The following is a 24,140-nucleotide window of genomic DNA, read 5'->3' as shown; positions in this document are numbered from 1 at the left end:
TTATTAATTTGCATCTTTTTTTAAAATTTATTGTTGTTGTTGTTGTTGCTGTTGTTGTTGTTGTTGTTGTTGTTGTTGTTGTTGTTGCTGTTGTTGTTGTCGTTGTTGTTGTTGTTGTTGTTGTTGTTGTTGTTGTTGCGCAAGAAAGTATCACTCAGAATACGAGTCCAATGACAAAAACACGTAATTATGCGTGTAATATTTAAATTAAGTTATGCGAATTTTAATTTAATTATTCCAACTTTATAAAGGTTGTTATTGACGGCGTGCTCGTGAGCTAAAAAGTAATAAAATCATAGCTTTAGAATTAAAAAGAAATTACAAAAAGTTTTAAATGGATATAGAAATGACAAGGTATATGTTAATCCTAAAGTTTAATATGTCGTTGTAAGGATTTTTCCAGTTTGTATAAGTTTTTTATTTTTATTTTCAATAAGCGTAACTTACACAAAAAGTTACACTTATTTTTAATAATATTGACATAACTTACATGTCAATATATTAATATTGACATTTAATTTATAGTATACTATATATATCATTATGCTATATCGTCTAAGTCATTTTTTCTTGTTTTGAGAAAATCGCCTAAGTCATTTTTTCTTGTTTTAAGAAAACTAAAAAAAACTGAATAACTTCGGTATTTCTTTTGCTACGTCACTGGTTTATTTTGTGGCATCTTATAACTTAGATGCTTTCATTTATTACTTTAAAAGTGATTTGTGTATTACCGTTGAGACACAATAGGATATAGGCGATTGGTATCCTAAGAAAATGACTTAGGCAATAAAACAAGTTCTTATTATGATTTAGGCAATTGTAATTGTAAGGAAACAGTAAAAAAATTATAATAAAAAGAGTTTGTTACATGTGAATACAACTTGTATTCATTGTACTACTTAATAATACATTTAATATACATTTACAAGAGAAAAAAATGATTGTTGAAAGTTTTTTCAAAAAAAACACAATTTTTTTTCATGTTAATAACAAAAGTATAATTTTATAGTAACAGTAACACACAAAAACAGCTTTTATTTGATTAGTATGTAATAACATTACTGAAACATTTAATGTATTTAAGATAACTTTTCAAATTATTCAAATATTATATTGTAAGGTAACTTTTCTAGTTGCGGTATTGAATAATTGTTATTGCTCAAAGTTCATTGAAATGAAAGTGCATCATAAAATGCATGTACATCTTTGGGTAAGATTTTCATTGGGTAAGTTTTCATGCTTTAAAGATCATCAAACTATCTTTTACTGATAGGCCTACAGTTAGTGTACATAGGGGGCCATTCAACTAAGTTCTGGGTGCTCCTGAAATAAGTGGGTAATGAGTTCCACTCAATGGCACCTCCAAAAAGTTTGTACTCCACTTTTCCATCAGGGTGGTACCAGAGCATGCTAACCTTGCTTACCAGCATTAGACCAGGTAAAAAAGTTTGGCTCACCAACTTTTTTACCTGGTCTAATGCTGGTAAAGTAGGTCTCTTTTAATTTGGCAAAGTCCATCACTAAAGTCCATCTGATTCACAAAATATGGCTTGGGGTTTCGCCTGGCAGTCTGCATCATTACAACTAAATCTCTGGGAGTGTACACGTCACTGACAATATTTTTCTCAATGGCACTGTGCATTGCATCACATTCCATGTTCGCATGTCCAGAAACAAGATACTTTTGATAGATAGAGATACCTGTCTCTTTTGATAAATAATAATAAATGTTTGATAAATTTTGATGCATTTTTGTTTTGATAGCTACAACTGTCGCTCCATATGATAAGTTCTTTGATATTTCTGTTTGCATGAAGTATGGTTTTAAAATGTGAGTATTGCAAAAATCCAAATACTTCACTTGAGACATCCCCTCTAATTTCGTCCCATACATAACAATATCCATCTCGCTTACACATGTTATACATTGTGAAATTATGCACCTGTAGATTTGTCTTGTAATACAATGCACTTGCTTTACTCAGAGGACAAAAGCCCTGACTGAGTGTCCATAGTTCAAACTGACACACTTTTATCCATTAATCCTCTTTCTTTATCTTGATTTTTTTGCTTTCGAGCATCATCTTTCAAAGCTAATTGAGTCAGGTGTTCTTCTACAGTAATGTTTCCCATTTTTGCTGCGATACAAGTGGTCTTTGCGAGGCATAAAAACTGACATCTTGAGAGAGTGAAAGGTATTCTTAAAATATAATAATCCAGCTACTCTTCTTTCAGCAGAGATTGCATCTGATGTATATAAGTTATATAAATCAATTATCTTTGTGCCTGGCTCGAACCTTTCGACAATAATGAGAGTCCACACAGGGTACTTTAAGTAGCCACTCTTTTATAAATTGTGCGTCTTCATCAGACATGTTTTTACTAGGAACAGATTTTTCAATCTCTTCCATATCATCTGGACATTTTTCAGTTCCAGCATTTTGCCAATCATTAATAGTTTTCTCTGGCATTTCTAAAGTGGAACAAAACATTATTTTGCACACTTGTACAACAGTTCTATTTTAAAGTCTCAATTTATAGATGAAATTATGAGACCTGTTGTTATTTTCTGATTTCTTTTGTTTCTTTGAAACAGATGTTACCATGGCTCTGACAACATTTTGCCTCTCACTCCAGGATGTCATTTCCTAAAAAGATGTATGGATCAAATCTCTTTCTTCTTCTGCAACATTCCAACAGTTTCTGAGTTTTAGTTTCTGGCAAAATTAAGTCACATTTTTTACCCATCTTTCTTTCTTCATTAACAACTGCTCGTCTGCTGCTATACTCTTCACCTTTAAGCCTCTTTGTCTTTGGTACATTTTCATTCCATGTTTCTGGCTGTGGTCTATTGCTTTCTCTCTGCTCGTTCTGCTAAAGGACCTAAACTAGAAGAGTCCAGTTCAGATGGCTGATATTCGTTTTCTCTTGAAGGTCTATCATCTATGGTTTCCTTTTCTAAATGTTCAGACACACAATTTAAAGGTGAAACTAAATCTGTATTAACTGTATTTACAAGAACATTCTGGTAAGATTCCTGTTCAACCTCTGATGCTTGTATCAAACATTCGATAAGAGAGGAACTTAATTCAAAGTTTGTCTCTTCCCTCTGGTCTTGTTCATTGACTAATATCCCAACAAGGAGAAAGCTATCATCACATGTTTCCTCATCATCATTGTAACCTAAACATTAAAATAAGTTTTTGAATTAAATGCTTAGATTATTGAATCTCTATATACAACATTATTAAGTCATAATATAAAGTCACTACACGTTTCAAAGTGTTAGTCAATTGACTCTAGACCAAGTATTTTTCCTCTAGGCCTATCTACTCCATTTATAAGGTTTATTTTACTTTATACATTAAAACAAAATGATATTATTATATTACTTGTTTTAGTTAAAGTTAATAACACTCGAAAAATCAAGATACTATAACTATAATAGGCAAACTGTCACAATTGATTAAATCAGTTTTTCTCGAAGAGAAATTACAGCAGACATACATTTATTCCTTTAGTGCATGACTTAGGCAAACTGTGCTTTTAGTCAAAATGCGGATTTAGGCAGAAATGAAAAAATTAAAAATAAACTGCTTTCTGATTGGTTTAAGACATAGGCGATTTGAGACATAATAGAAGACTGTATAAGCTATATATTTCAACTCTTAACTCAAAACCCCCAAAAAATGACTTGGGCGATTGTGACGATATATTACTTATAATATTATGATTGTGACGATATATTACAAGTAATATTATATTTTTTTAAGTTTTTAAGATTACTAACATTATTCCAATTCACAAAAATGAGTCAAAGCTTGAATCATCTAATTTCAGACTGATTTCTTTGTTATCCAACATTGGAAAAATATTTGAACAAACTATGCACAAAAGACTGTACAACTTTTTTGATACCTTTAATTGCTTTCATAAATTACAATACGGATTTAGACGTAACTACTCTACTACACATGCACTAATTAATTTTACAGAAACTTTAAGAAATGCCCTTGATAAAATTAAGTTTGATTGTGGTGTTTTCCTCGACCTGCAAAAAGCATTCGACACAGTAAATCACTATGTTCTTCTTGCCAAATTACAATACTATGGTGTACGTGGAATTCCACTTAAATGGTTTAAATCCTACTTAAATAACAGACTTCAATACATTACAGTTAAGGAAACATCTTCTATTAACCAAAACTATAATTTCGGTAGTCCCTCAAGGGTCAATAGCATTATTAGTACTTTGCTATCTTCCAAAGAAATTGTGCACGTTCATCGATCTACAGGACATTATGGCGTAAAGACCCCCAAGTGGTAGAAACAACCTTTACTCCTTAACTTAATTGAAACTTACTACTGACCTCATTTCATTTTTTAATCTTTCATATTTGTCCTATTCAATAATTTTTTTGTCCCATTCAATGAGTAGTTCTAAATAAATGGAATAAATGACCAGGTCTAATAAATCGTTCTTTTTACCAAAAATACATAATAGTGCAGGAGTTAGTGGTCATCAAACTGTTTTCAATATATAAGTTAAGCAACTTTATGAAATTAAAAAGAGCATTTCACAAAAATCTTTTTTATAAGAAATACCCATTGCAGAAATTAACTGAAGTATATATCACATATATACTTTAGTTATTTTTAATATAAATTTTAGATAAATAAAAGCACTTTCTATTTAAGTAAGGATTATTGTAACTATCACAACATCAAATTACATATAATGCAGGTAACAAAGATTTCACCAAATACTGGCTTGTATTTTATATCAAATACTGGCAAATGTCTTAACCATTTATTTGCCAATGATCCGAAAATGGGAAATTTATTTATTATAATGCAATCATTTAGAAATAAAACAAAACTAAAAAATCAATCAAGATAATTAATTCAGTTTAACTCATTATATGCTAAGTGCAGGTAATGAACCCCAAAAAAAAGTTAAAAAAACTTATTGCTAAATACCATCATTTTCTTTCTTCAATATCTTGATAATTTTCAATATCTTCAATATTTTAATTCTTCAATAGAGGTTGATTTTTGCAATTTTGATATCTCAGCTAACTTATTTTTATAGTTCACAGTTATCTTTTTTTTTTTAAGAAAACCTTTTTTTTATTCAACTTTTCTCTTTTCACAAGCTACTTTTGCTGCTGTCTTTAAGCTTCGTGTTGTAAGACTGTAATGTGAAAAAAAAACAACTGCAAAATAGAGTTTTTGAGTTAATCTTCTTTTGTTTAATTTGTAGTGAAGGATAAGTGAAAACATTGGAGTCTTTGTCTAATAGACTTAATGAACCATTAAATGGAAATGAAAACTTAATTTCTATTGATGTGTTGTGATATTTTTTATTATTCAAAAGAATTCAAAAAAATACTTGCAATTTGAAACCATGAAGCACCAATGAACTATCAAAAGAAACTTTTTTTACTAATGTTAATTTATTAACTTTTACTTCTTCAAAACTTACATTTGTACTAGTGATGTAGCGATTAATCGGCATCGCATTGGCATCGGCTTAATTGGCCACATTTTGTACAATCGGAATCGGTATAAGTATCGGCCTTTTTTTATTAATTTACCGATATGCATTACCGATGGCATTTTAATACTTTTATCCTGCATTTTGATAATTATTAAATAATAAATAATCTAAACTTTATGCACCGCTTAGAATTTTTAGAAAAATTGTTTATTTTGACTTTGTTTACAGGCAAGTTTATTTATTCTTAAAATGATGTTTATAAGCTTTAATTTAACAGCTGGATGGAAACTTATTGAGTGCTGCAGCAAACTACTTAAATCCTGCTTAACAGGGACTTCACTTGAAGCTCTTCAAAAAATTTCAAACAACAAAAGAATGGTTAGCCTCACAGGTTAAGGATAATGTTGAGTGCCAACCTGTTGCCAGAGTCCTTTCAGCAGATTTGTCCCCTAATTCTAAACTGAAGCGCAAGTTAAACGTCAGACTTGAAACACAAAAGCCAACATCTGAACTGAATCCTATTTTGAGTGAAATGTGCCAGTTTGAATATCTCCCTGATGCCAAAAAAGACTTTCCGATTCTTGATTGGTGGAAACTGCATTCAAATACATTGCCAGAACTCTCTTCATTAGCTAGACAATTTTTAGCTATTCCAGCAAGTTCAACTAAATCAGAGAGAGTTTTTAGCTCAAGTGGAAATGTTGTCCGATCATACAGACACAACTTACACCCAGAAAAAGTAGAACAAATCATTTTCAGAGAATCAGAGAAAACATTGTCGTGTTGGAAAAGTTTGGCAAAAAAATTCTGAATTAGTATTTGAAAAAGTTGTTTACATTTGACAAATGTCATTTGTGTCTATTTGTCAAAACCATGTTAACATTTTTTTTTTTTTACTTGGATTTTAATAAATTTGTTTTCAAAAATTGTTAAATTTCTCGTCTCGTTCTCGGTCTCACGAGAAGTACTAACTTCTCGTCTCCATCTCGTCTCGGTTTGAAAAAACCTAGTCTCGCTCATGGTTATTAAAAGTAACTTATTTAAGCATTGTTATTTATATGTATTCAAGTATTGCTATCTATATTTTTAAATGATTGTTATTTAGGTATCTAAACTACTAATAAGGTAATAAAGTTGCAGAATCAAATATACATTTAGAATGGCAGCAGCTTTGTTTCGAAAAGATATTCCAATAAAATCACGCAGCTGGGTGTGGAAATATTTTACTATTACTCCTGAAGATGCTTCAATTGCAATATGTTGCCTATGCAAAACGAAGATTACAAGAGGTTACAAAGAGAAAAAATCAAAGTCTTTTAACACAACAAATATGTTGTCTCATATTAATACAAAACATAAAGAAATAGCAAGCAAAGAGTTGAAACTTAAATGAAGAAGAAAACAAAAGAAGAGCAGAAAGTGAACAAAAAGTATTCAAGAAAATCAAGTCAACTCATGCAAGTTGCTCAAAACAGTGTCAGCAAACTTTGTTTCAAACAATTGAGAGAAAAAAGCCCTGGGACATCAATGATCACAGGTCTAAACTAATTAGTAAATATATAGCAGAAATGATTGCAGTTGATATTCAACCTTTTTCTATAGTAGAAGACATTCCAAGTAGAAAATACATTAAAAACTCTGTTTTTCAAAACATATACAACAAGGTCAGACAAAAGGTCCAAAAAGAAATAAATGATGCTTCATATATTTCATTTACAACTGATGGATGGGCATCTACCAACGGAAAATGCTCATTTCTTAGCCTGACAGCTCATTGGTTAACTAATGAATTTCATCAAAAATCAGCAATTCTTCGAGTTTGTCAACTCGATGTATCGCAGACTGCCAAAAATATAAGTGAAGCAATTCAAAGTTCTATGAATGACTTTCTTATTCCAAATTCAAAGGTACATTTAGTTGCTAGAGACAATGCAGCTAATATGGTCGCTGGCATAAGAGAGGCAGGTTACAACGGTTTGCCGTGTTTTTTACACACTTTGCAACTTGTGTTGAATGATGCTGTATTTGCCCAGATATACATTAAAAATATATCAACAACTTGTAAAAACATAGTAACCCATTTTAATCATTTGTCATCTTCTTTTGAAGCTTATCAAAAATATCAAACTAGTTATCAAGTGCCAGAAAATAGGTTCAAACAAGACATAACAACAAGATGGAACAGTCAATATTTTATGTTTGAAAGAATTTTTGAACAGAAGCGTGCTTTGATCCCATTTTGTTGTGATAATGACAACTCTAAACTAAAGTCACTTGAAAACAATGAATGGACTATTAAAATTGTTTAATGATATAACAAATTTGTTAAGTGAACGTGAAGCAATTGTATCCGCTATAATTCCAACTAGACAAGTTATAAAAACCATGCTGGTTCAAGCTGAAAAGTCTCCCATGTTTTTAGGATTAGGGACAACTTTAAAAGAATGTAAAAAATCAGCGAATGAAGGATTTGAAAAATATCTCAATAACAAAAATCTCATTTTAGCCACATTTTTAGTATAAAAATAACTTTTTTCCAAATGAAGAAGCTGATAGTTATTTTGAAAATATTATTAAATGGCTTGTAGATTGCTCAAAAAGTCTTCAACAAAAAGATCATATGGAATTTCAACATGAGGTCAGTGTGTCATCAAGTACAATAAATCTAGATTTCGATTTTTCAAAATGCTTTGAAAATTTTGTTAAAAATAAAACAATTTAATCGAAAACAAATCAATATCTAAAGTTCTGCAAGAAACAGAAAACAAGCATTATTTAAAATTGAAAAATGAAGTTTTAATTTATTGGAGCCAAGACATTATCATGCAACAAGATAGCCCTATAGTATGGTGGAGAGCAAATAGAAATAACTTCAAGCAATTAGCTCCAATAGCTCAGAAGTATTTATCATGCACTCCATCTTCTGTTGAAAGTGAACGGTTGTTCAGTTGTGGAGGACAAGTTTACTCTTCAAGACAAAATAGGTCAACTCCAGAAACAGGAGAAATGCTTATGTTTTTACATTACAATATTCGTATAAATTTTAAATACTTAACATTATGGCAACTGCTATTGATGCTTTCTTCAGAATCTTAAAGTTATTATTTTTTTTGGTATTTCCTTTTGAAGTCTCTTATTTTATTTTATTTTGAGAATATACAAGTATATATATATATATATATATATATATATATATATATATATATATATATATATATATATATATATATATATATATATATATATATATATATATATATATATTTATATAATTATATATATATATAAATTTAAAATTGTATTTATTTTTTTGAAAGCTTTCTTTTCATAGTAAAAAAAATTAGAAATGTATATTTTTTTAACTGAGTTTTTCTAACATCTTTTAAAGTAATTGTTTGGCTCTGATTTGGGTCCAAGTATTTGTTTACCAGTACGGATTCCATGAAAAAATTTACCCGATTTAAAGTTCTATGGCTTTATATCTTCAAAACTTTAATAATTAGTTAATTCATCGGTATCGGCATCGGTATCGGCCTTTTCCTATCCATCGGCATCGGTATCGGCATCGGCCAAAAAAGTGTTATCGGTACATCACTAATTTGTACTAATCCACAGTATTGTCTTGAATAGAAAAATCAATTGAATCATTTTTGACTACAGGTTGAGTTCTTGCATTGTTGTGATGTCACATTGTTACGCTTTAGAAAATAAACCAAATAACTTGTATCCCCTGGGTAGTTTTACTCATCATTGTTTGAGAGACATCAGAATGCATATTTTTTAGTGGCTTAAAAACTGTGCTGTCCAAAGGCTGCAACCAGTTGTGGATGTGAATTGGAAGTTTTACATCTCATGTCTTTCTAGAATTAAAATCTGTGGCCTTGCAGAACTAATGTTTGAAAAAAAATTTTTTTCCAAACCGTAACTTAGCAAAACCTTGTTTAGTCCAGCAAGAAACACTCAATGTTGCTCCTTCACTATTATGAGGTGGTATGACCGGCTGCATTTATACAAACTATATTAGTAATGGTTTCTTTGTTGCCACTTGTTTGACTCTGAATATATTTTGATTCTTTTCCTTACAACAACACGTTTTGGTATATGATCTAGTTGTAACCCTGCTTCATCCATATTCCGAATACATTTTAGTTTGTTAAATAAGTTCTTATTTTGTATCAGTCTCTCCAAAGGTGTGAAATATTTTCTGCCTATGATGATAAAAGCTGCATAGATTTTTTGTTTTTCTTCCTTGATGGTAGCTATGTAATTCTTTATGTTATCTCCTAATGTGGGTACAACTCTAAAAGTTTAATGGTTCTGAGGCTTGTAATATGGTTTTCCAATCTCCGCGGTAGCTCTCAGAGAGACTGATTTCATCGATAGTTGTATATCTGAGAATTAACAGTGCCAAGTTGCGCATAAATTGGGTCTTTGTCATTGGTTTTAGTGTAGATCGTTGTTTTTCAGAAAAACCTAATCACATACCTTCACTCCTTGACTTGTCTCTGATACCTTCACTCCTTGACTTGTCTCCTTTTGTCTCTGACCCTCACTTGTGTTAAATTTTTCCTTGTTTATTTGGGAATATGTATAAATAGCGTACTTATCGAGCCTCGCTCTCTTGGAGTAACCTATCAAACAATAACGGACTCGATCAACTCTTCTGCCACTAGCTCTGATCTACGATATCTTCTTTGTGTTTATTGTATATTTGTATATACTTATTAATTATAATAAGTTGAATTCATTTTACAATACATCTCTTACGCAAAACAACATGGAGTTTAAGGAGAATACGGAAAGAATATGAAGTTCCAAAGAATATTTTGAAATCTGAAGTCCACGGTAGAGACTAAAAGACAAAATTAAAGGAGCGATACATAAAGAAAGAGTTAAGAACTATTAATCAGCTAAGTAAGTTTTTTATTTGTTAATGAAAATTTCCATAAAAGATTTACGTTAGGATTTATTTAAAACTAAATTGTAACTTTTGGATCGTTTGTCAATCGTTAACTACAAATTATTATTCCTTATTATAGTTGTTTATGTGATAATTGTATTTTATTGTTGTTTCGAAATAATTATTTCATGATTAAGAATTAAGACATTTATTTAATATACTAAAGAAATTTAGTTAAAAATATAATAGAAAACTATTTAAGATATTATTAAGAAAATCATTTAAGATATTATCAAGAACTGAGCGTCATAAGATTCATTTATTAAGTATAATTGTACACAAAGTTATTTAAGTTAATATATAAAGTCAAGTTCAAAGGTAATATTATTATTTACCATTATTTTTGCTACGAGGGTTTAGTTTGACTGGACATTTTGTTGATACCAATTTTTTATTAGTTCATTGATCGAGGTCTCAATTTGAAAGGCCATACAATTGTATTTAAAGTCATATACTATTTTTATATATAATATAGTCATTTATTTCTTTTCTTAATCTTATTATGTCTAATCTTGCCAATAAACGTAGAGAAATTTTCGATCAAGCTAGCAATCTTATGGTTAATGCGAAGATTGCTTGAATGAGTTGACGAGTCTGAAAAATACAGCCATCGATAAGTATTTGAAAATTCCGCAGTTTCATTGCGATATATCATTTTTGATTGAGGTGGACGAGGAGTTAGAACAAGAAGAAATTACGAGTACAGAGTTTACCATTTTTTAAAAACGGTTTATTTTAGGTATAGAAGGTATTTTATTAATAAAAATAATGTATATGATATAAATTCGAATAACTTTATTTGCAAGACAGTTAAGTTTCCTGCTCTTAAATTAGAACTCTTTGACTGTAAACAAAAAAATTGGCAAACTTTTTATGAAAATTTTGATTGTGTTATAAATAAGAATATGGAATTGTCTGATATATAAAAATGACTTATCTTAGAAATTTAGTTAAAGGTCAGGCCTTATCTGCAATTACAGGATTAACCTTATCCAATGAAAACTATTCAGTAGCTTTAAATATAATTAAAATTTTTAATATAATTTTGATTTTTTATATAAATTGGCATTAACATTAACAAATAAAAAATACCTTGTAAGAAACATGAGCATGATAAATATATTTTCCAATAAGCAATTATTAATTTCAATTCATATGAAAAAATTTTATTCACTAGAAAAAATTAAGGATGTTAGAAAAATAAGCGAATTAAAGAAAATGTTTGATAAAATAGAAATACAAATTCAGAGTTTGGAAAATCTATCAGTAAATGAAAATATTTATGGATTAATTTTAATTCCTATCTTATTGGAAAAACTCCCAGAGGAATTAAATTTAATTATAAATAGAGAATTAAACGGAATGTCAAGCTTGGAATATAATTAACGTTTTAGAAAATTTTATAAAAAGAAATAAGTGCAAGAGAAAGTACTCGTAGTAATTTATGAAAATTATAGAAATCCCATAGCTGCAAAAACATTAATTGCTAACGGGACAGATAATCGATTTAGTAACAAGTTTAACCAGAATTTAAGGCAAAATAATTTCCGTTATCAAAATTTTTCAACAAATTTAATTACATGTATTTATTGATTAAAAATTCATAAATCTCATTTTTGTATTTTAGTGACTGATGTTTTAGCTAGAAAAAACACTTTAATTAAAAAATGATGTTACTTTCGTTGCCTACGCGAAAGTCACTTGAGTAAAAACTGTAGATCAACTTTTCGATGTTTTAAGTGTGTCAAGCCTCACCATATATCTATTTGTGATAGTTTTAAATAGAATAAAAAACTTGATAATAACTCTTAAACAGGACAATTATCAGCTGTTGCTGATGTTTCTTCTAAAATTAATCAATCTTCAATGGGTTGCGTCAATATAGAATCAGCTGATTTTTAGTATGATTTTTTTTATGTTTATTTAAAATTTAAAGCAAACAAAAAATTTAATAATTTAAATTGTTTTAAATTTTATTAACAGTGGTTTTATAAACAAAGTAAGAAAAAAAGTTTTTTCAAAAAAAAAGATTTAAGATTTTATATATTTTTCCGATTAAGCCACTCTTTAATTGAGATTGCAGTGTGTGCCGTAGCGCCATCGTGCTGAAAAATCTGTTGTTGTCGTCTTCCGCAAAAAGCTCTCGCTGTTGGCAAAAGTTTACATTCGAGGGTCTCTTTTTAGTTGTACTGGGTAATTCTATCGTTATAAATGCTGTATGACCCTGTTCCTTTATGGGAGAAGCATTCCCATATTCCAACTGATCTTCCTCCGCCTTGTATCCTTGGTACACAAAAACGCTCTATGAACTTTTCAACAGCCAGCCTCTTGATGAATAGTCTTGACTTGCGATTTATCACCTCAAAATTAGATTCGTTGCTAAAAATGACGTTGGCCCAGTCTTCAACAGACCAGTGAAGTCTTTCTCTACACCACTTTAATCATTTTACGCAATCTGAGACACGCAAAAGTGGTTTTCGAGCAGCGACATAGCAATCTAAGCCTTTCTTATTTAGGCATCTTTGTACAGTCCATCTACTAACACTAACTTTTGAACCCTTCAGCATATGGCGGTAAGAAATTTTAGGGTCTTGTTTAACCTTTCGATAGTGATAACTTTAGTCACTTGAAGTTCGCTTTAAAGTTCTACCAAGCCTTGGTAAATCTTCGACATCATCATGTAGCGAGTGGTTTTTCAAAGTTTTATATACAAATTTAAACGGAACATTGCACATTCGAGCTATTCCTCATTGGTTTTTCTTTTAATTTTTAGCAGACCTACAATTTGCCATTGTACCTCGCCTGAAACAGCTTTTTTGCCCATTTTTGTCTTTTTACTTTACCAAATAATTACCAATGCGAATAACTTAAGATATAAAACTGATAACTTTATTTTATTTTCGCAAGAACGTTTATATAGTTGGAAAGAAATCAACCACCAAAATTTAGGTCGCTAGGATAACACTTCGTTGAGATATTTCAATTTAACTCGTTAAATTTTAGTTGACTCTATATTTTTGCTACATTAGAAATACACATATTTTTTAATTAAATTACTCAAGACTGGTTAACCTAGCAAGTTCCAATTATACACCATTCCACATAGAATTAATTAGTTAAAACATTTAATACACTTTTAATCGTATTAATTAGTTAGTTTCAAAGATAATTGTGAAAAAACAAAAATTTCACACAAACAAAGTAATGACTCTATATTTATGCAACCCACTGTATTTTACTCCAGACAGCCTGGGCAAAAGTCAAAAATAATAATTCCCGATTTAATTATTGTCGTCTTCCCTTTGATAACTGTTCTCAATTAAATTACATTACGCCTTCATTATTTAAAAAATTAAATTTAAAAACAATAGATTCCAAAGAAATTAATATCAAAACTTACGGAAATAATAATACGAATGAAAATTTAGATTGAGTTAAAGTTTATGTTCAAGGAAATGACGGCGTTGATATTGAAAATATATGTTTTGTAAAAGAAGTTTGTTCTCCGTCAAATGGCCAGTATATAGAAACTTCGCGTAAAAACTATAATCATTTAAAGTACTTAAAATTAACAGAATATCATGGAGATAATGAATATTTAGAAGTTGATAGTTTAATAGGTGCCGATTACTATTGGTCAATAATTAAAAATAAGATAATTAGAGGGTTTGATGGCCCAATTGCAATAAAATCTAAAGTAGGATACTTAGTCATTGGTCCAATCACGGTTAAGAATAATAATAAAGTAGATTGTTCTGTATTCGCATGTTTTAAAAGTCGAAGCAGAATTATATAATGATGAAGCGTTTTTAAAAGATAGGTTTTCAACTATTTGGAATTAAAGCAAAGATATTATTAGTGATAAACTAGTTGTCGAACATTTTCTCTAAAGCATTAAGTTTGAAAATAATAAGTTTACTGGAGAACTACCCTTTAAGGAAAATCATCTTTCGTTGTGCGATAATTATAACTTATGTTTAAAGAGACTCAAATCATAAAAGAAAAAGTTAACTGATGCAAAATTATTTGATTCATATAATGATATTATAAAAGAACAATTATTAAATGGAACGGTAATAGTAAGTAATAAATCTAAGGTTGGGCTTGTTCATTATTTACCTCATAGACCAGTTATAAGAGAATATAAAGTTACAACCAAGATGCGCCTTGTATTTGATGCGAGTGCGACAAACTCAGGTCCCTCGCTAAATGATTGTTTATATTCAGGTCCTTCTTTAACAACTCTACTAAATGGAGTTTTGATACGTTTTCCTGTAAATAAGATAGCATTTATTGCAGATATTGAAAAAGCCTTTTTGTAGATTTCAATATCTGAGAAACATTGCAATTTCATACTATTTTTATTGTAAGAAAATATTAATAATTTAGATATAAAAATTTTAATAGATCATAAACTTGTAACATATAGATTATGCCGAGTTTTATTTGGATTAGATTTATTTATTTTTTTGTTTTTTAGAACTATTTAAAATTGCTGTCCCTTTTCCAACAAAAAGAGACGAACTCAGTTTTGCAGCAATTTTTTTCGATCCCTTGGTACTAATAAACCCTGTATTTGTGCGTTTAAAAATTTTTTTTCAAAAATTTGTATATCTAAAATAGCATTGGAAAATCAATTTCTTTCAAATCGGAAAAACTTCCTTTTAAATCAGCTGTCAAGTTTTTTAGATGCTCGACAATTTTAAGTATAGCGGTATCAGTTACTTCACATTTTTGAAGCCAATGAAACTTTTCAAATTGTTTTTGGTAAACGTCTTTCCAAATAGTTCAATAGATGTAATAAAACCAAATATCTTCGCTTTTGCATTGACAAGAGTTTTATTTGTTCCTTGAAGTTCATTATTCATTATATTTAGTTTTTCAAAATATCGGTTAAATAACTCAAATACGCCTTAGAATCAATCGTTAACAGATATTGTATTCTAATTTATTATTGAAAGAGAATCCACGTTGATTTTTGTATTATATTCATTTCTATATTTGAATGTTAAAATTATAAACAACTGTTGAATTTGAATGTTGAAACTGTTGAATGTTGAATTATAAACAACTAGTTATATATAAACTGTGTGTAGTCTTCTCGACTTGTTATTCCAACTGTTATTATGTTTAGCGCTATGGCTTTTAAGTGAGAATTCCTCGCGAGATATTAGTCTCTCAAGGGAATACTTTTGCAATAAGTTTTCGTGCAATTCTCCAAGAGGAAATGCTTATTCCGCAATCGCTAATCGTTATTTTGAAATTACGCTTAAAATGATTGTCCAGAGGGAATTGTTTTCGTAACAATCATTACATATTTTTTTATTTTTCTATAAGGCATCTAAATTCTAAACAAGTAATTAAATATATTTACAATTATATTTACTTACCAATTAAATTTAAATATCACTTTTATTTATTTATAACATGTATTAAAAATTTGAAAACAACGGTAAATTCGAACAACTGCTTTTTTTTAGTAAGAACAGCACTGCTTTTATAAGCACAGCACTACTTTTATTTCAAATTAACGGTAACGCACATTGACAGAACGATTCAAGCAAATGATAATCCAAGTTCAAATTCTAGTTTTCCGAATTAGTTATCCAAATCCTAGTTTGCCAAAGCAATTTTAGTTTTCCGAATGCATTCCAGCGAAAAACTTTTGCATGATGCACTTCATAATGGACGTTTCCTGGAGATTCGACTATGTGGTTAAATTTAGACTGAAAACGTCCTTTTTTTTCCATTGTCCCCGAATAATCGAATTGCCCCCTGAACATTCTCTACGCCACACGTTGGGAAGCACTGCTCAATAAGGATTTTCTCTTACTCTTTGCAATGTTTTCACCTCATTTAACATGACTGCCGATGCGATTGTTTTCGTTTGACTTCAGAGCGACTTAATGGGTTGGAGCAGCTTTGAATCTTTTGTTAGTAATCTTCCTAGTGAAGTTGTATAGGTAAAAATAACTCTGTAAACTGAATGTGAGCTCAAATTTTTATTATTATTATACTTTTTTATACTTTCACTATGTTACATTATGCATTTTACATTGTTACATTATTGCAAAAAATAATATTGCCTAAACTTTCTTTGTTTAAGGCCCCCCTGAGTTCCTTAAACCAAACTTAATGTAAAATAATTTGTTGCAATTTATCTAATTTTTTTTTTTTAAATCTTACTAAAAATTTCATAACAAGTTTTAAATATTGCAAAGAAATGTCTTTGAACTATTGTACGTTATGTACTATTGCTCAATTTTTCAATTTCTCTTTAATTTTATTCTAAAGCAATTGACAATTCTCAGAGCTAGCTACTTTCCTGATTAACTTGGTGTCATCTGCAAAGTGCTTAGAGTGTTTTAAAATCTCTTGTAAATTGTTGATATATAAAATGAATAAAATTTAAGAAATTACCAATCCTTGGGATGCTCCGAAAGGATTGGTTATTTCTCAAATCTTATTTTTAATTTGTTTCCAACTCCCAGTTTGATGCTTCATTGCCTTGTATTACTCGTTGGTGTCGATTAGTTAAAAAAGTTGCTAATCCAGTTGCATTTGATATTCCATATAACTTAAGTTTGATTATTAATCGTTCATAAAGTACTGTGTCAAATATTTTAGTAAAGTCAAGATAACAAGAATCTACTGGAATGTTTTTCGCAAGCGATTCACTCAAAAGTTCTGCTGTTTCAATTTTATTTGTCAAACAAGATTTCCCCTTTACATGTGTTTATATATTGTGTAGATATGTTTACATACGTTTATATATTGCGAAGGACACTTTCTTGTACTTTAGAGACTATTGAAATTAATGAAACTGGTCTGTAGTAGCTAGCAATTAACCTGATTCCTTATTATATATTATTTCTATTAATTTCTTGTGTGATCCAGGGAGGTCTATTGGCATTATGAGTTCTAGTTCGTTGCGGTATAAAAGATTCTATGATCTTTCTTGAAATGTGCTGCTGAGATTGCAAAATTTGATTGTTGTAACAAGATTTATTAAATCTTTTTCAAATAGTGACAATTCTTCAATTTGTGGAGGGTACTTTGAAGATTTTACTCCATAGTAAGTGAAATCATTAAACTTAGAGGTATCACCGAGTTGTTTGTTAATAAAAAACACCTTTGTAAATTTTTAGTATTTGACATAAACAATTTTTATCCGTCAATTGATGAAAACATACTCAATAACGCAATTACCTTTGCAGAGCAACATATATAATAATAGACGAGTAAAGCAAATCCATTATATGTCATGCAAGAAAATCTTTTATTTTTTATGGTGGCATATCATGGATTAAGAAAAAAACAGTATTGTTTGATGTTACCATGGGAGCCGATGATGGCGCAGAAGTTTGCGAACTAGTTGGGATTTTTCTTTTAGATCAACTTTCGCAGTTTTACTACAAAAAATGATTTTGGTTTATATCGCGATGACGGGTTAGCTGTTATTAAAAACAAAAATGGCCATCAAATGGAATAATCAAAAAAGCATGTTGTTCAAGTTTTCAAACATTACAATCTCAACATCTCTATCAATTGCAATGTTAAAATTGTCTACTACCTTGATTTAACTTTTAATCTTACTCAAAATTCATTCCAACCATATTGCAAGCCTAAAAACAAGCTAAGTTATGTACACGCTGATTCTAACCATCCACCTAACGTAATAAATAAGCTTCCAAATAATATCGAACTAAGATTGTCCGCCAACTCATCAAGTGAAGTTATTTTTAATAAATCGACACATCTTTATGAAGACGCATTAAAGCAATCGGGATGCACTTAGAAGTTGGCATATAAACCAAACATAAAAAATGTCCTAAAAAAAACCCACAAACAAAACATTATCTGGTACAATCTTCCATTTAGTAAAAATATTAAAACCAAAATTGGTCAACACATTTTAACTCTAGTTAACAAGCATTTTCCTAAAAACCACAAACTACACAAAATACTTGAAAGAAACACAAGTAAGTTAAGCTACTCCTGCCAAACATCAAATCTATTATCAACTCAAAGAACAAAAATATTTTATATGATGATGTAAAGTTATCAGAAAAAGGCTGCAATTGCATTAAAAAATCTCTTTGTCTACTGAACAACAATTGCTTGTCTAACAACATTGTTTACCAAGCCACCGTCAGTTCAAATAAACCTCAATACAACGATAAAGTATACATTGGGATAAGCAAAACCTTTTTTAAGCTACGTTATGCGAACCACCTGAAATAATTTAACATAAAAAAGTACAAAGATGACACTGAGTCATCTTTGTACTTTTTTATGTTAAATTATTTCAGGTGAAAACAATTTTACATCTTCAATCAAATGGAATATTATTAAACGCTGTAAATCATACAATCTCGCCCCCTTTACATCAGAAATTCAAAATTTTATTTTTGCAATCTGTTAAACAAAAGAGGCGAATTAGAATTGAAACCAAACTTAAAACTGAAAGAAACAATAAAAACATTGACCTTCCAAATGAAGTAGAAGGATCAAACGGGAGGCTTAAATGGGGAACAAATTATGGAAAAAAGGTTATTGGGGCATACATTTTGGCGAACTTAAATAGATTGAGCTCAAGCAAAAAGAAAGTCTGCAACTCTAAGGACATGCATAAAAATTGTTTTATGAAAATTAAGGAAAAGAAAAGTTTTATGTCTTCTTTAAAGTGTTTTTATTTTAATGCAACATCTATATGCAATAAATGGGATGAATTCATTGTAAGAATTGAACAGCTTAGTTTTCCGCACATTATAGGCATTAATGAGACTTGGTTCAACAGTGCCTCTGAACGCAATAAAAAAAATTACACATCCTATTTTAATAATAAAAGAACTATCAGTGGGGGAGGAGTAGTAATTTATGTGCAAAATAATCTTTTATCTCATGATCCTTTCTACTTAGATAGTGAGCAAATTTGGTGCCATGTCAACATTGGTTCAAATACTATCTAGTTGGTTGTTTATACAGACACCCTCATACTTTGTATGACCTAAACAAAATATTTAATGACTCAATTAGAGAAGCACATAAATTATTCGATGGAAAAAATTTAACTAACTTATTAATAATGGGTGATCTAAACTACCCTGATATCTTTTGGGATGATACAGGAGGTATGTGTTTTGGTAAAGACTTAGTTTCAAGCCGAGAATATTTAGAAACGACTATTTTTAATTACGACTATAAACGACTATTTTTAATTACAAGCACTTTATAAACCTACTTTCAAGCATAACTTTCTTGATATAATTTTAATTGATGATCCTGATCGTATATACGCAGTAGAAATAGGCCCCCATACTGGATCCATGTACTGAAATCAGTTCCACAAAGCATTGTTGTGGGAATATCGAGTTAAGGATCCTTCCTGTTCACAAAACAATCAAAGAAATTTACGAGATTACACATGTGGTAATTATGAAGCTATAAGTGAAGCACTTGATGATATTAATTGGCAAACGAACTTCTATGATACGCTAACCAATGTTATGATATTTTCATTGACTTTTATAATAAACTAGTTGAGAAGTTTGTTCCCATGAAATCCCTCTCTACCCTTAATTTATCCAAATCAGTACCCAGTCAACTTATCCAAATCAGTACCCAGATGGATGAATAAAGATATCTAAAAAGCTTCAAGATATAAATTATGTATTTTCAAAAAGATGATTGAAGCATCTAAATTAAATAAAGCTAAGCTTAAAACTAAATTCAACAAACAATGTAAATTTTATACTCCTACATCAACAAACAAAAAATAATAAAAACTGATATCAAGGCAGTATTTGATGCTGACAGGAGATAAATCACAGAGAAAAAAGATGTCACTAATCGTTTAAACCAACAGTTCCATAAAGCCTTTACTCAGACCCATAACAAAATATTAATGCCAGATTCCAAACCAAAAACTCGAACTATGTCTTATGTTGACAGTAAAAATCTATTTAGTAATACTCAAGTAGCCACTCTGCTGTGCAGCTTAGACAAATCGAAACCGCCTAGAGTAGACCAGTTACATCCTTTTGTTCTTTCAAAATGTTATAAGAAACTGAGTTTTCCATTATCTTATATATTTATCAAATCTTTTGAAACAGGTATTGTTCCCTCGCTATGAAAAGATGCAAATATCTCACCCATCATTAAGAAAGGGTGTAAACTAATAAATTATAATCCAATCTCGTTGACTTCAATTGTAAATAAGATCATGGAGAGATTAGTGAGAGAATACATGACGGACCATCTTACTAAACTCAAACAACTATCTATTCACGAGCATGGATTTGTTAGTGGTAAATCTTGTGCCACAAACTTCTTAGAGATGTTAGATATAAATACAGAGGCACTAAACCATAATTTTATGGCTGTCCTAATCTTACTGGACTTTTCCAAAGCTTTTGACAGAGTAAGCCACGAACTACTGAATATAAAAATGGCTTTGGGCTTGATGAAAAATTAACTGCTTAGATTTCTGATTTTTTAAAAAGTAGACGACAGCAGGTAGTCTTGGGTGGTGCGTATTCTGACTGGGCAAAGGTAACAAGTGGGGTACCACAAGGATCGGTTATTGGTCCACTATTGTTTTTGATATGGTAGCCAGCTCTTTTCTACAATCAAAAACAATATGGATATCATATCGGTTTTCATAAAGCTTTTTGCAGATGGTAGCCAGCTCTTTTCTACAATCAAAAACAATATGGATATCATATCGGTTCAAAATGACCTTGACGCCCTCATAGACTGGTCCAAGCTATGGGAGATGTCCTTTAATACTGAGAAATGTAAAATTAAGAAAATTGGTGATAACTGTTACTTTACTATGAAAGACGATATTGGAGCTGTTTTTAACCCTGCAACAACAAAAATTGAGAAAAATCTACAAGTAATTTTTGATATAAACTATGAGATGTACTAAGTAATGAAAGAAACAGACTATTAACAGATAACCTCCAAAAAATCTTGTTTTGCAGAGAAAATCTGCCTGTTGTTAACTTTCGCTATTAGCTTATATCGCCAACTTATGTAATAAATCGTAATTTATGAAACACGTTTTGTGAAACACAATTCCAACATAATACATAACCATAACACACAATTTGTTTCATTTTCGGCACCGAACTAGAGTATCTGGAATTTAGGTTTATTTCGGTTTCGGCTTTTTTTCTGTTTCAGTCAATCACTACTTCTATATGTTATCAGCAAGGTCTTAGAGTCTTTAATTGACAAATTTCTAATACCAATTTTTGGTCAAATGACCTACTGTCAGACAATCAATACAGTTTTTGATCTTTTGCTCTCAAACTGAGATTCTAACTGCTGTGACTGAAAAATTTTATTTTGCGTTATATGGAGGCAGTGAGACTTGGGTTATTATTCTTGTTGTATCAGAGTGGGACTTATTCTTTTTATCAGATTGGCGCTTACAGTAGCTCGTGAATTTTAACTCACAAAACTTATTACTGCAAACAACTGTTGACATTCCTATAATAATGAATGGCAACCCACTTACTGTGTTCTCTTCTCAACATCTTTTTGGATTTTTATTGACTACTGACCTTTCATGAAAACCATATATAAAATTGATTACTAAGTTAGCATCTGCTAACGTTGCTTCACTTTATTGTGTTCGACATTGTCCTAATCCTGATTCAAATCTATACAAATCTCTTATTGTTCCTAAATGAAATACTTGAATTAAATGAAATAATTAAATGAAATATTTGAATTGACTTTTTTAAATGAGGGACATGTTATCATATTTGAGCTGGTTCATGATAAATAGAAGGAAATACTTCTCTTTATCATAAAAATTTGCATGGTTTATGATAACTTTATAATTTGCAAGTGCTGGGCTGTGATGAACCTTATGTAAACACTGGAAGAAAGGGTAATGTTATAAAGTTGCTTGAGAGATTTTTAACTGCCTCTGCATTGAATTATTTGTTTCCTACATGTAAAAGAGCTTCCATTTCACCATTTGTTTGAGGAGTTAGATGCTATCAAGGCTCTTTTGGAAAGTAACTTGAGACTTTAGAGATCTTAAATGTTATTGATTTGCATGTTATAAACCATTATCTAGATATACCAGAGTGGGCAAAGCGGCCCTTGTTCTACCAATATGGAGAAGTGCAGCCCTGAAAAATTGGTTTCTTCTTGGTGGCTCACCACTGCCAACTGGATCCTTAGTTTATATGCTTCTACCAGCTATAGCAACATTTGTTATGTGTGTTTATGAAGTGCATTATCAAGAAGGAGTCTTATTCATTCATGGTAGTCAAATCACAGTATCTGCCAGCTACATTGTATAAGCTAGTAGACAAAGTTATTCAAACATATGCATTTTCTGGTTATTAAAAAAATAATCTTTTTGTAATAATATCAGATAAACAGCCACATGCTCAATAATTGAAGTGAAGAAAAGAAGTGGTTAGGCTATACAGAGATATACAAAAAACTAGACAAGATAAAAGTAAAGAAGCAAATTAATTAAGTGTGGGGTAGTTCAATGCTCCTAGTCTAAATTAAATTGTAAAGAATACATGAGAGTGAATTAATTGAAGTAATTCACAGTAGGCCATGATGATCATGATTACTGATGAGCAACTAAAAGAGGTAAAAGAACATCATGGATCTTTTTGAAAAGTTACTGTCACATGCAAGTTGTAAAACATGGTAAAACATAAAAAATGGTAACAGTAGTTTTTGCTTTGGTTTATGGCAAAGTGAAAAGATAATATGTGTCAGTCTGCAATCTAAGAAGATTATGTTAATATTTATTAATATAATTACAAATTTACAATATTAACACAAAGCCACATTATAATGCTAAATACTAAAAACATGCAAGGTATTCCATTAAAACGACTAAGAGTTTGGTTTGGGGCAGCAATCATTTATTTCAATATTTTTTGCTTTCTTGTTTTGTTGTAAAAACCTCATTAAATTAAAATTGCATATTGAAAATAAGCTCTTCATACATATTATTGAGAGTGACAGAACATTAAGTTGTTTTATACTTTTCTTTCTTTGTTTCTTAAAATTATATCTAAAGACCGTATGCCTATTTCTATGTACCTGTTGTTTTAAATGATTAATCTTAATATTAATACTACAGAACAGTTTAACGTTTAATGTTTAATGTCGTTTTATTAGTTATGCATTAAAAAAAACGTTCACAAAATGCACGCGGTCATTTGAGAAAGATCGCTTAAGCAAGTTGAAACTTTTTTCCTTATGAAATTTAATTATTAGTTTAGATGTATTACATAAAGAATCATTCTAAGATAAAGAATCGTTGTTGAGATCATATTATAATTGAAGTAAGTATATAAAATAGTTGTATATACATTTTTATTAGATAAAGTTTAAATTTTTATTAGATGAAGTAGCAAGGATTTTAAGTCAAAAGGATTTTAATTTTTTAAATCGTTTATATTTTGTTTGTTTTAGCTTTTCTTTTAGCAGTTTTATTATTTTATTTTTTAGAAGGAAAATAAAGGTATCAATGTTATTTGAAGTTATACTAATGCTATTTCTATAAAATGGTTATTACTATTTTGAAATTTCTGTGATGCTATTAACTATTTTTGTTCTATTAACTATGTTTGTTAAAAATTAAATTAAATTTTGTGCCAACACTGATATGGCATGTCACGTGTTATT

General features: G+C 29.9%; 1 protein-coding gene and 1 long non-coding RNA gene across 2 annotated transcripts in view; both read left to right on the top strand.

Annotated features, from left to right (window-relative positions):
* The window catches only part of LOC136076723 (usherin-like), a 765,758-nt gene that overhangs the window by 96,209 nt on the left and 645,409 nt on the right, over positions 1-24,140 (top strand). The window lies entirely within an intron of this gene.
* LOC136076722 (uncharacterized) lies at positions 263-23,816 on the top strand. Its single transcript, XR_010636540.1, has 3 exons — positions 263-354; positions 15,941-16,423; positions 23,730-23,816. It is a non-coding gene; the product is annotated as an uncharacterized LOC136076722 (long non-coding RNA).

The sequence above is a fragment of the Hydra vulgaris genome, chromosome 02, assembly GCF_038396675.1.
Source record: "Hydra vulgaris chromosome 02, alternate assembly HydraT2T_AEP".
In the NCBI taxonomy this organism is placed as follows: Eukaryota; Metazoa; Cnidaria; class Hydrozoa; order Anthoathecata; family Hydridae; genus Hydra; species Hydra vulgaris.
The sequence above is the reverse complement of the archived record's forward strand: the minus strand, read 5'-3'. Positions and strand labels throughout refer to the sequence as shown.